We start from the raw sequence: 13,230 nt of genomic DNA on the forward strand, positions 1-13,230 counted from the left end.
TCTCTCTCTCTCTCTCTCTCTCTCTCTCTCCCCCCCAAAATTCATTGGCCCTGTAAAAATTACACGGCGCAGCGAATAGAATCTGAGAAAGAGATAGAGATAGAGAGTACACAACAGATAAGAGGAGAATTAGAAGTAGCCACTTTCAAAGCCATTGGGGTTATGTAAAAATAACCCTTGAAAAAAAGTTAAGGCTCATGGGGGTGGGGGGGGTATTTTGGCATCAACTATATTTATATAAGCAATGGACAGAATGGAGTCTTCAATATTAGGGCAAGAGGGATGAATATACCCCAATTCAATGACAACATTTCTCTAAAAATATGCATATCATTGCACCAAGAGGAGAACACGATGGAGTCCTTTCGTATAAGAAAATTCGTAAACTTGATTGGACAATGTTAATAGAAGTAAATCTATAATTGCCAACTAAAGCCCCTCTACCACTTTGATATGATTGAATACAACCCTTATGTTTCATGGTAGGCTTTGCAACACAAATGATCATTTGCAATGATTGCACCCATGAAATCGTAACTCTTTGCCCACTCCTTAGTGCTCACCATTGATCTACATATGAAAGACACTTTATTATGTGTTACAATACAATGAGAAGGAGCTATGGAGTAGAGATGTATTGAGGACCACCGCACGAATCATGGATCCACCATCGAGCTTGTGCCTCGCACCATCGAGGAGAAGGTAAGGTGGTGAGCCATCATCGAGCTTGTGCTTCACGGCATCGAGGAGAAGGTAAGGCGGTGAGCTCATTACGCCCTTGTCAATTTGTTTATTCTTACTTCCATGGGGTTTGGGAGAAGGACAAATAGATCAATAAACATGAGATATAGTCATTGCCAAATTAGGCAAAGAGCTAGAAACAATAGGTGTTCTCTATCAAGTCCAACACGAGCTTGAGAAAGCTTTTATATTTTTGCTGTTGAGACAATGATGGAAAGACCCATGATGGCATATATTCTCTTTGTCATACATTGGACATTTGAATAGAAGCTCAAGTCCAAAATGGAATAAGAGCTTGTTTTCCAAAATGAAGTAGCAAGGGCTTCAAAACAGTTGTGAGCTAGGGTAGGATGGATGGAATAGGAGAAAAGGGTCAAATTTTAGTTGAAATTTTTGATTCAGAGTAGATTTGGGAGCTCAAGTAACCTTAAAAAAGAACCTTAGATAATAAAAACCATTTAAAAATCTAACTTTTGGTTCTTTATTTATTGCCTTGTGGGTTTGCTAAGGGGTCTACTTGCGAGCCCAAAGCAAGGGGCTTGCAGAATTAGGGGGTTTGAGTTGCCTTGAAATTGTTTGTAGCTTGGTTTTCTCTTTTTTTTTTTCAAGTTTTGGGTTCTCTCTCTCTCTCTCTCTCTCTCTCTCTCTCTCTCTCTCTCTCTCTCTCTCTCTCTCTCTCTCTCTCAAAATCCATTGGCCCTGTAAAAATTACACAGCACAGCGAATAGAATCTGAGAAAGAGATAGAGATAGAGAGTACACAACAGATAAGAGAAGAATTAGAAAATTTCTTTAGCTCCAAACAACTGATACAAAGATGGCTTTGTCCACCCGTGCACTTCCACAGTGAAGCTTAGATGGAGATCTAGACAAAAGACAGGTGAAGAGCTTAAGGCTAGCTGGAACAACTCTGACTAGGTGAAAGATAGATGTACGATGGCTATGAAGGGGATTAGCTTTTATAGCCCGTGAAGGCAGTTAGGTCGGCATGACCGACCTACCGTATGAGCCTCCACTAGTCGGCTAGGGAATATTCCCTTTACCGTCGAGTGGGGGGCACTGCCCCCAGATCCCAAAATAGGGGCCCCTTTTAACTCCCTTACCTTGCAACTTGATGCAATGTGCCTCAAGTTACTACCAGCTTAACTACTTAGTCCAACCCAAATATTAGACCCACAATTATCACCTTTTTGCCATCCGAGCACATAGACCTCATTTGATATACAAGTCAGGACTCAACCAATGTCCGGACTCACATTTGGCTTCTCCTCATAATGGGGGCCTTACAACTTTGAGCACCATGGATCATTGGTGGCACCTTATGAGAGTAGGGCATTGAGCATATCTAACACACCCACCCCCAAATTGTCAAGATTGTGGGAGAGAAGGAAGGAGTCTCACTTGTAGCTTTCTTGCTTGCACAATGGGGGAATACACACAAGGATGGAGGCTGAAAACAGTTTTTCTCTTCTTAGTGTGTAAGCCAAAAGAACTCTCATACAAAGAAATAGAAGAACCCTATATATGGGTCTCAAACCAAACTCAACTAACTAAGGTGGCATACTAACTGAGCCACGAACTAGGGTAGATAAGGATAGCTGTCATGTAGCTATTATTCATGGGCGGTGTACCAACCGCATCTGCAACTGACACGTCGGTGACATAAATGCACAACGGTCACCCTGGCATATCACGAGTGGAGCTCGATATCTCAACACTCCCCCTCGAGCTCAATCCCAATTCCTGCACACCAAGCAGGTCTCTGAACTTGCAGCTTCTCTGTGAACAATGCCTTCGTGAATATGTCAGCTACCTGATCCTCTGTGCTGACATAAACTAGATCAATAAGACCTAGTAAAACCCTCTCCCGCACATAGTGATAATGCACCTCAATGTGCTTTGTTCTAGCATGATAGACTGGGTTATTTGCCAAGTGTATACTGCTCATGTTGTCACAATAAATGACAACTGGCCCATCTATAGGCTGATGCATATCATAAAGTAGCTTATGCAACCAAGCTACCTCACATGCAGCCATTGCTGCACCCCTGTACACTTAGCCTCTATGCTCGACAAGGCAACTGTAGGCTGTTTCTTGCTGCTCCAAGTAACTGCAGCACTCCCAAAAGAGAACACATATCCACTAGCAGATCGTCTATCAGAAATACTACCAGCCCAATCAGCATCAGTGTATCCATGCAACTGTATCTGAACCCCAGTCTCATAAAGTAGTCCATACTGCAATGTGAACTTCACATACCTGAGTATGCATCTAGCCGCATCCAAATACGGTTTCCTTGGAGCGTGCATAAACTAGCTTACCAGTCCAACAGCATAGCTCAAATCTGGCCCGGTAATAGTCATATAAATCAAGCTTCCTACTATGCGTCTGTACATAGTAGGGTCTTCCAGAAGCTCACCTGCATCTGCGCTCAGCTTCACATTCTGCTCCAAAGGAACTGAAATAGGCTTACAGCCTGTCATCCCATATTTGGATAGCATGTCCAATCCATACTGCCTTTGCAAGAGCTGTATCCCACTTGGTGATCTAATCACCTCAATGCCCAAGAAATAACGCAGCTCTCCCAAATCCTTCATCTCAAACTTCTGCTTCAATAGCATTTTCACATGAAGGATATCTTCATCATTGTCACATGTCATAATCAAATCATCAACATAAATGACAAGTAGCACAATACCTTTCTCTGTTTTTCTCACATAAAGTGAGAAGTCTGCCTTGGAAATCTGAAAGCCAATAGTGACAAGATATTGTCCTATCTTGTCAGACCATGCTCTAGGTGCTTGCTTCAAGCTATACAATGCTTTCTTCAACCTGCAAACAAACTCAGGATGAACAGCATGCACATAACCTGGTGGCTGCTCCATATAGACCTCTTCTTGCAAATCACCATGCAAGAAGGCATTCTTTACATCCATCTGATGTAAAGACCATTCCTTTGATGCAGCCATAGCAATGACTGCTCTTACGGTTGCCATCCTTGCAATCGGACTGAATGTTTCTTCATAATCAATGCCATATGTTTGTGCATACCCCTTGACTACTAATCTTGCCTTGTATCTGTTCACAGAACCATCTGCATTGTGCTTCACCTTATAAACCCACTTACAGCCAATTGCATTCTTACCTTTAGGCAAAGGTACCAATTCCCATGTAGCATTTGCTTCCAAGGCATCCATTTCTTCATCCATGGCTTTCTCTCATTTTTCTTTTCCCATGGCTTGCTCAAAAGAAGTGGGTTCTGGTTCCTATATCACTTTGACCATATATGCATAGTGAATGGCTGTAAATCCATCATATTTCAACCTATCCACAGGATATCTAGCTCTGCTAAACCTGCGCAAAGTAGGTTCACTCCCAGGTGCTCTCAAAACATCCCTGGTCTTCCTTACTCCAGGTGTAACAATAGAAGGAATACCAACTCATCATCAATGCTCTATTCTGAGCCACTGGATTCACCATCCACATAAGAGTGACCTGCATTCACATCAAACATGGGCTGATCTACATTCTCTTTTCCTTTTCGTGATACCTGCATACCACTATCTGCATTGCTTTGAGAAGATTCTCCTGATCTCAATCTACCTGTCCATGGCGAAGAATGTGAACCACTGCTAGAGGACACTCCAGGTCCACTAATATCTTGTGACTGCTGCTGTGAATTCTGTGCAGCATTACCATTTTGTGCATCTACATTATCAATCACATTTACTGGTTTATACCAGCTACTCGTCTCATCAAAAACAACATCTCTGCTCACTGTAAACTTACGAGTAGAAGGGTTATAGCATCTATACCCTTTTTGCTGCAAAGAATAACCAATAAAGATGCACTTCTCAGCTTTTGGATCCAACTTGGATCTCAACTCATCTTGCACATGAACATAGGCAATGCAACCAAAAATCTTCAAATGAGAAATATCTCGTTTCCTACCAGTATACCTCTCCTCTGGAGTCATCCCATGTATTGCTACAGTGGGAGTCCCGTTCATTATGTAGACTGCTGTAGCAACTACTTCAGCCCAGTAAAAATCTGGCAAGTCTTTTTCATTGAGCATGGCACGAGATACATCTCCAATATGCCTATTTTTCCTTTCTGCAATTCCATTTTGTTGTGGGGTATGACTGCATGAATATTGCTGCTTTATGCCATGCTCCTGCAGGAACCTTGCAAACTCATTTGAGAGGTATTTTCCCCCTCCATCTGACCTTAGGCATTTTATTTGCAGGCCTGTTTCTTTTTCAACCATAGCTTTAAGAGTTTTGAAATGCCCAAAAACTTCACTTTTCTTTTTCATAAAATACACCCAAACTTTTCTGCTATAGTCATCAATAAAAGTGACAAAATAATGACAACCTCCAAGAGATGCAGGTTTAGTAGTCCACACATCAGAGTGGATTAATTCCAATGGCTTCTTACTCTCTTGAACATGTCTAGGAAATGCTTTCCTTGCCTGTTTTCCAAATTGGCAGGCTTCACATACCTTATGCATTTCTGCAACCTTGAATTTAGGCAATCCTGCAACAATATTTTGGGCCTGCATTGATTTAAGTCGCTATACATTAACATGACCAATGCGTTTATGCCAGATATCAATATCTGCAACTACACCGGTCCCATGTGCAAACATTGTTGCACTCAATTCAGGCATGTTTGCATCCAATGTAAACATTCTGCCCTTCTTCTTTCCTTTTGCTATCAAGCGACCTTTATTTTTCATATCCTCAACAAAGCATCCATGAGGATTAAATCTGACCTGCAAGCCCTGCTCAACCATTTGACCAACAGAAACCAGATTCTTGGTGATATTCGGGACATGAAATACATCGGACATGTATTTCTTTTTCCCATCCTGCATAGACAAAGGAAATTTTCCAATCTGCACAATAGGATGTGCAGTATCATCACCAGTCTCCACGAATCCTGGTTTTTCCATTTTCCTGGCATCCTCCATCCATTTTGCATGACCTGTCATGTGGTTTGATGCACTTGAGTCAACATACCACACATCGTTGCTTTCTTCTGCACTTGTCATAGAATTGTTCATGTGCTGCACCATAAACAAATGCTCATTTCTGTCATCACCTTGTCTACTAGAAGATGCATAATTCTCTTGTTGCAATTTTCCATTCATGATGTCATTCTGCTTTTTATAGCAGTCTTTAGCCATATGACCCATTTTACCACAGTAGTAGCATTCAACATTGCTGTTTGCATTTTGGCCTCTTTGCCATCCACCACGACCTCTTTGGCTCCCCCTGCCTCTAGAGTTACCACGTCCTCCTCCATAGGACTGGTTTTTTTGAGTTTGCTGCATATTCTGATTTCTACCATGGCCTCCTCTACCTCTGCCTCTACCTCTTCCAACATTTGAGTAGAAGACAACTTCTTTTGAAGTTCCTCCTGAAGAAGATGCACCACCATTTCTCTGCTCCTCAAAAATTAGAAGAGCAATCAACTCCTCAAAATCAGGAAATCTTTCATGGACGGAAATGGATGTTTGGAACTATGCATAATCCTTTCCTAGACCATTCAAGGTCACAGAAACTAAATCATCATCTTCCACAGGCGACCCAATGGAAGCAAGTGCATCTGCAATCTTCTTCACCTTCATGTGGTAGTCATTGATGCTCATATTTTCTCTTTGCACATTATGCAACTCTTGCTTGAGCTGCATTTTCCTGGCTTGCGTATTTGTGCTATACATTTTTGACAAAGTATCCCATGCCTCCTTTGGCGTACTTGCATCTTGAATATGCACGATCATAGAGTCTGAAATACTGATAGACAGCCAGTACATAACTTTCCTGGCTCTCTCATGCCATGCTTTGAATGCCTGCATTTGCTGCTGATTGGGAACATCAGGAAGAACTGGTTCTTCTTCATTTCCTGCAACAAATTTCCAATATTCTTTTCCCATGAGGAAATTCGCCATTCTAAACTTCCATGCTTGGAAGTTGTTCTTGTCAAGCTTTTCAGTTACAATCTGTGAAAGAGAATCAGACGCCATTATAGAATACTGCAAAAAATTCTGTCACTGCAGAGAACACAGCTTCAACCTCACAAGGGCAAATCTGCAAAACTGACGAAAGTGGTATTTAACCATACAGTCACTTCCTAGTGACGATTTTGCATCAACAGGTAACAAGGATGATTTTGTAACTCCCAATGTCTCTGCGCACAGGCATACGATGCAATTTCTACAGTAACTTTTCACCGACCTGTAGAACATTGGCTGCACAGCATAAAACTGGGCCTTTTCCTGAGTGCGTGCAGAAAACTTCCGCCTCCAAAACAGGCCCCGAAATGGCCTCAAATCAAAAAAACAGGCTCGCCACGGGCTAAAGTCTTTTCCCCGCAGCATATACTGCCCTCTTACTTCACCGCGAAGGGCGTCTCAACCAGAACACCGCGAGCTTGGCTTGCTTTCTTGAGCTTCTTACCACGAACAAGGCTCTGATACCATGTCAAGATTGTGGGAGAGAAGGAAGGAGTCTCACTTGTAGCTTTCTTGCTTGCACAATGGGGGAATACACACAAGGGTGGAGGCTGAAAACAGTTTTTCTCTTCTTAGTGTGTAAGCCAAAAGAACTCTCATACAAAGAAATAGAAGAACCCTATATATGGGTCTCAAACCAAACTCAACTAACTAAGGTGGCATATTAACTGAGCCACGAACTAGAGTAGATAAGGATAGCTGTCATGTAGCTATTATTCATAGGCGGTGTACCAACCGCATCTGCAACTGACACGTCGGTGACATAAATGCACAACGGTCACCTTGGCATATCACGAGTGGAGCTCGATATCTCAACACAAATGTCCACCCATAGGTGAACTATCTCCTTGGCAAGTCTCTGAATATGAACTTGAAGCAAATCCTTCGTAAGTGCTTTGGTGAAGATATCTGCTCCATTCTCCTTTGTTGGACAGTAAACTAGTTCCACTATCCCATCCTCCATCAAATCATGCACATAGTGATACTGGATCTCTATATGTTTGGTGCGTGCATGAAACACCGGATTTTTGGCAATGGCAATGCAACTCTGATTGTCACATCTCAGCACAGTTGGTTCTTCATCATGCACTCCCATATGCCATAGGATTCTTCTCAACCATACTGCTTCACATGCAGCAAAACAAGCTGCCTTGTACTCTACTTCGGTAGAAGACAAAGCCACTATTGGCTGCTTCTTACTAATCCAAGAGAAAATTCCTAAACCCAAAGAGAAACAATAACCAGAAACTGACTTCTTGGAATCACTTTCTCTTGCCCAATCTGAGTCACAATTCCCCACAAGAGAAGTTTTGGAACTGTATGTGATACCATAGTCAAGAGTTTCCTTCAAGTATTTGAGCACCCGCATCCCAGCCTTCTAATGACTCCCATGAGGTTTGTTTGAGAACCTGCTCAAAACACCAACAGCAAAACTGATATCTGGTCCGGTATTACACTAGTAGATCATCCTCCTGTACCTCCCAATGTCTGCCAGTGCTGATGTATCCTCAACGGATAACTTTGCATTCACCTCCATAGGTGTAGCTATCTCCTTGCACTCGGTCATGCAAAATGCCTTCAAGATCTCCCATGCATACTTCTTCTGAGAGAGATGAAGATCTTTCTTGGCTCTTGCCAGACTTCAATTCCCAAACAATAGTGTAGCAAGCCCAAGTCTGTCATTTCAAACTCAGAACTCAAAGCCTTTTGAGTTTGGTTAATCATATCTTCATAGTTACCTGTAATAAGAAGGTCGTCCACATATAGGACAATCACTACAGACTTTTCACCATCCCTATAAACATACAAGTTAGCATCTGAGGCACATCTTTTGAAGTTTAAGCTTAAAAAGAACTTATCTATCTGCCCGGTACCATGCTTTGGGGGACTTGTTTCAGCCCATACAATGCCTTCTTTAGCTTACACACTTTGTTCTCAAAATGGGGGCCCTCAAACCCTGGTGGCTGAGCCGCATACACCTCCTTCTTGAGGTCACCATTTAAAAACGCTGACTTAACATCCATTTGATAAACTGGCCACTGCAAGTACTGTGCGAATAGTCATCATTTTGGCAGTTGGGGCAAATGACTCTTGAAAATCAATCCCTTTAACCTGTAAAAATCCTTATGCAACCAGTCTAGCTTTGTACTTTTCTAAGGTACCATCAGCCTTGTACTTTACCTTCCAGAGCTACTTGGTGCCAATAACCTTTCACTTTGCTGGCCAATCCACTAGCTCCCAAGTGTCATTCTTCATTATGCTGTCATACTCGGCTTGCATAGCTGCCTTCCATGTTGGATCTGTAAGTGCTTCTTCTAAGTCAGTTGGCTCCTTTACTTCTCTCATAATCTCAGCCATCAAGGCCATATTGACTATATGAATAGAAGCCCTCCTTTGCTCCTCTATTCTCTGAGACCTCCTTGGTCTATCTGCCTTCTCCTCAATAGATGTGGGCATAGGATTATTGTGGTCATAGTGCTGCTTCACCTGACGCGGCAATGGCTTTTTCGGTGGGGTGATGTCAGGTTGGTGAACTTTTTCCTCATCATCTGAAGATGATGCTTCCTCCTCCTTAAGGATAGGGACAACTCTCAGGACAGGTTCATAGTGGACTACTTCTTCGCTTGATGATAAAGTGGAAGAACTTGCCTTCTTCTCCTCCACTGTATATGGCTACTCCTTGAACACCACATCACGGCTTGCGATGATCTTCTTTGCCTCTTGGTCATATAAATTGTAAGCCTTCTGCTCATCACTATAACCCAAGAAGATACATTTTTTGCTTTTTGGTTGTAACTTATTTCTCTTCTCATCTGGAATATATGCATAACATTTATATCCAAAAATTATGAAGTGTGAGACAGATGGTTTCTTACCAATGTAAGCCTCATGAGGTGTTTTTTCCTTGAGAGCCTTTGTATAGCTCTGATTTAAAATGTAGACTGCAATATTAATAGCTTCAGCCCAAAAATGGTTAGGCAATCCCTTTCCCTTTAGCATGCATCTTGCCATCTCCACAATGGTGCGATTCCTGCATTCCACAACACCATTTTGCTAAGGTGTGTGAGGCGTCGGTAATTGACGCTTGATCCCTTTGCTCTTGCAAAAGTCTTCAAACTGCTTTGAGTTGAACTCACCACCACCATCTATTCTAAATTTCTTCACACTTTTCCCTGTTTCATTCTCAACAAGTATTAGCCATTCTTTAAACTTACCAAAAGCTTGAGCCGTATCACGAAGAAAGTACACCCACATCTTCCTACTATAGTCATCGACAATCGACATAAAACAAAAAGATCCCCCCAAGGCCTGTGTAGGCATCTTTTCGCACAAGTGAGCATGCACCAACTCTAGAGAAGCTTGTGCTCTATTCTTGCTTTCTTGTGGAAATGCCTTTCTCTATTGCTTGCCCATCATACAAGCTTCACATGGTTCCTTCAATTCAGTCATTGTAGGTAGGTGAGAACCATACCTTGCTTATGCATCTCCTTCAACACTACAAATCCAATGTGTCCAAACCTTTCATGCCAAAGCTTACTTGTGCCCACTCCAACGGTGGCTGTAAGAGCACTTAGCTCATATAGGTTGTTCCTTCTTTCTCCTTTGCCAACAACTTTGCCATCACTGTCAAGAATTTCTGCACCTGTCTTCTTGAACCTCACTTCATGACCAAGATCAGTTATGGCAGCACAACTGATAACAGATTTCTCCTAATTTCAGAAACATACAACACATTTGAAAGCTTTTTGACATCACCATTTGCAGTAACAAATGAAATAGTACATGTGCCCACAGCATGGCATTTTGCATCATTTCCAACAGTCACAGTGATGGATTCTTGTAGAGGCTGCATAGAATTGTATAGACCTTTCTTGTTGATCATGTGATGGGAGGCCTCACTATCTAACACCCATGAGTTAGTGGTAGATTCTTCTTGCACCGAGGAGCACACCTCCTCAATGGTCGCCATGAGTAACTCCAACTCTACTTCAGTCGTATTGGTTGTCTCTTTCTTTTTACTTTTAAGGGTACCATTCTTTTCATCTGCCTTCTTGACATGACAATCTGTGATTGCATGTCCTTTCTTCTTGCAGTAGAAGCACTTTCCTTGAAACTTCTTCTTACCGCCCTTCTTCTTTTTGTCACCATCATTTTTGGTGGAGGAACCGCCTTTGTCTTTTGCATTGCCAGAGAATGCATCATCTCCATTGTTGCTTCCTTCTCAGGCTTTCAGCCTCAACTCCTCCTCCAGCAATAATGCACAAAACTCCTCAAAACTCAAAGCTTGAGGTCTCACATGAGTATTAAGGGCAGTTACTAGTCCATCAAACTTTTGTGGACAAATCCGAAGATACCTCCGAGCTACTCCTTGCTAGTCTTTTGTATCCCAGCACCAACCATCTGGTCGTGTAGATTCTTAATCCTAGTGACAAATACTTCAGTTGTCTCTCCTTCAGCAAACTTCTCCGCTGCTAGTTGATTCTCCAAGTTTTGAATCCTTGTTTGGTTTCGTGTTTCATAATGACTCCTTAGTACATTCCAAGCCTCTAATGCTTTGGTTGTATGCTGAATCAAAGTCAGAACATTGTCAGAACAGCTTGTAACTAAGGCACACAATGCATCTGCATTTCTTCGTTTCCAAGCTTGTAGAGGATCTGCATTCAGAGGAATCATCACCCTAGGATTTGATGGGTCAGGGGTAGGCTGTGGTTCTACATTAGTCCCTAGCACAGTCTCCAAAAGCTCATAAGAATCAAGGATAGTTGTAATTTTGAACTTCCACAAGGTATAGTTTGTTCCATCTAACTTTCCTACTGAAGGTTAGTGGATGAATCCTCAATGTTTGAATAGCTGGTACAATAGCACCACCTCTTGCACCGCTTTCCTGATGCACCAAAACCGCTTCCGGAAGACGACATTGTTCTTCTTTACTATTGAAGCCTTTGCCTCTTGCGTACTTTTCGATCCCTAGAGCCCCTTTGGGCCTTGATACCATGTAAAAATTACACAGCGCAGCAAACAGAATTTGAGAAAGAGATAGAGATAGAGAGTACACAACAAATAAGAGGAGAATTAGAAAATTTCTTTAGCTCCAAACAACTGATACAGAGATGGTTATGTCCACCCGTGCGCTTCCACAGTGAAGCTTAGATGGGAATCTAGATAGAAAATAGGTAAAGAGCTTAAGGCTAGCTAGAACAACTCTAACTGGGTGAAAGATAGATGATCGATGGTTGTGAAGGGGTTTAGCTTTTATAGCCCGTGAAGGCGGTTAGGTCGGCATGACCGACCTACCATATGAGCCTCCACTAGTCGGCCAAGGAATATTCCCTTTACCATGGGGCGGGGGGCGCTGCCCCCAGACCCCTACCCAGCCAGGGGCCGCTGACCCCCCTGGGACCCCCTAGCCAGGGACCCCTGGACCCCAAAATAGGGGCCCCTTTTAACTCCCTTACCCTGCAACTTGATGCAATGTGCCTCGAGTTGCTACCAGCTTAACTACTCAGTCCAACCCAAATATTAGACCCACAATGGTCACCTTTTTGCCATCCGATCACATAGACCTCATCTGATATACAAGTCAGGACTCAACCAATGTCCGGGCTCACATTTGGCTTCTCCTCATAATGGGGGCCTTACAACTTTGAGCACCATGGATCATTGGTGGCACCTTATGAGGGTGGGGCATTAAGCATATCTAATAGGCCTGTCATGGCTTGCCATTGTCATGGCTTGCCATTAGAAAAAAATAAACGAACAAACAAAAACAAACAATGCAAGCTTGAACTTGGACAATTCACAATTGGCCCATTCAGACCTCATGCAACTAGTAGGTTTGGGTGAAAAATGTCTCCTAAAGCCATAAGACCAATTTTTAATTCACTCACCCAAAAGGACTGAAGATCTCCTCATTAAGCCCAAAAATGAAAGGCCTTCTTTTAAGTCGGTCAATCTGTTTGCGCTAAAGGCTTATACCCTTAGGCCAAAGGGCCCATTTAGACCTCAGGCAACTAGTAGGTTGGGTGAAAAATGTCTCCTAAAGCCATAAGACCAATCATTAATTTGCTCACCCAAAAGGACTAAAGATCTCCTCATTAAGCCCAAAAATGAAAGGCCTTCTTTTAAGTTGGCCAATCTGTTTGGGCTAAAGGCTTATACCCTTAGGCCAAAGGGTGTTAACTCAAAATTTTAAGCCTAAAAATAGCCCTTGGAAAAAGGGCTTAGAGAATTTGACTTAGCCCATTAAGGCTAGGGCCTTATCAGAATGCCTTATAAGCCCTTAAATAATCACATGTGCCCCAGTAGTTGAGGCCTTATCAAAAGACCTTGTAAGCCTTCAAACAATCATGTTTAATAGGCCTTATAAGCCTTTAAATAGTCATGCTTGGCCCAATGGCTTCAACAAACGGTTAAGGCCTAAATGCCTTATCATGTGGAATCAACCCAAATGGACCAAAGGCCTTAATCAAAGG

Source organism: Lygodium microphyllum, chromosome 18 (genome assembly GCF_053477565.2).
Source record: "Lygodium microphyllum isolate KBCC chromosome 18, Lygodium_microphyllum_v1.1.10, whole genome shotgun sequence".
NCBI classification, from domain to species: Eukaryota; Viridiplantae; Streptophyta; class Polypodiopsida; order Schizaeales; family Lygodiaceae; genus Lygodium; species Lygodium microphyllum.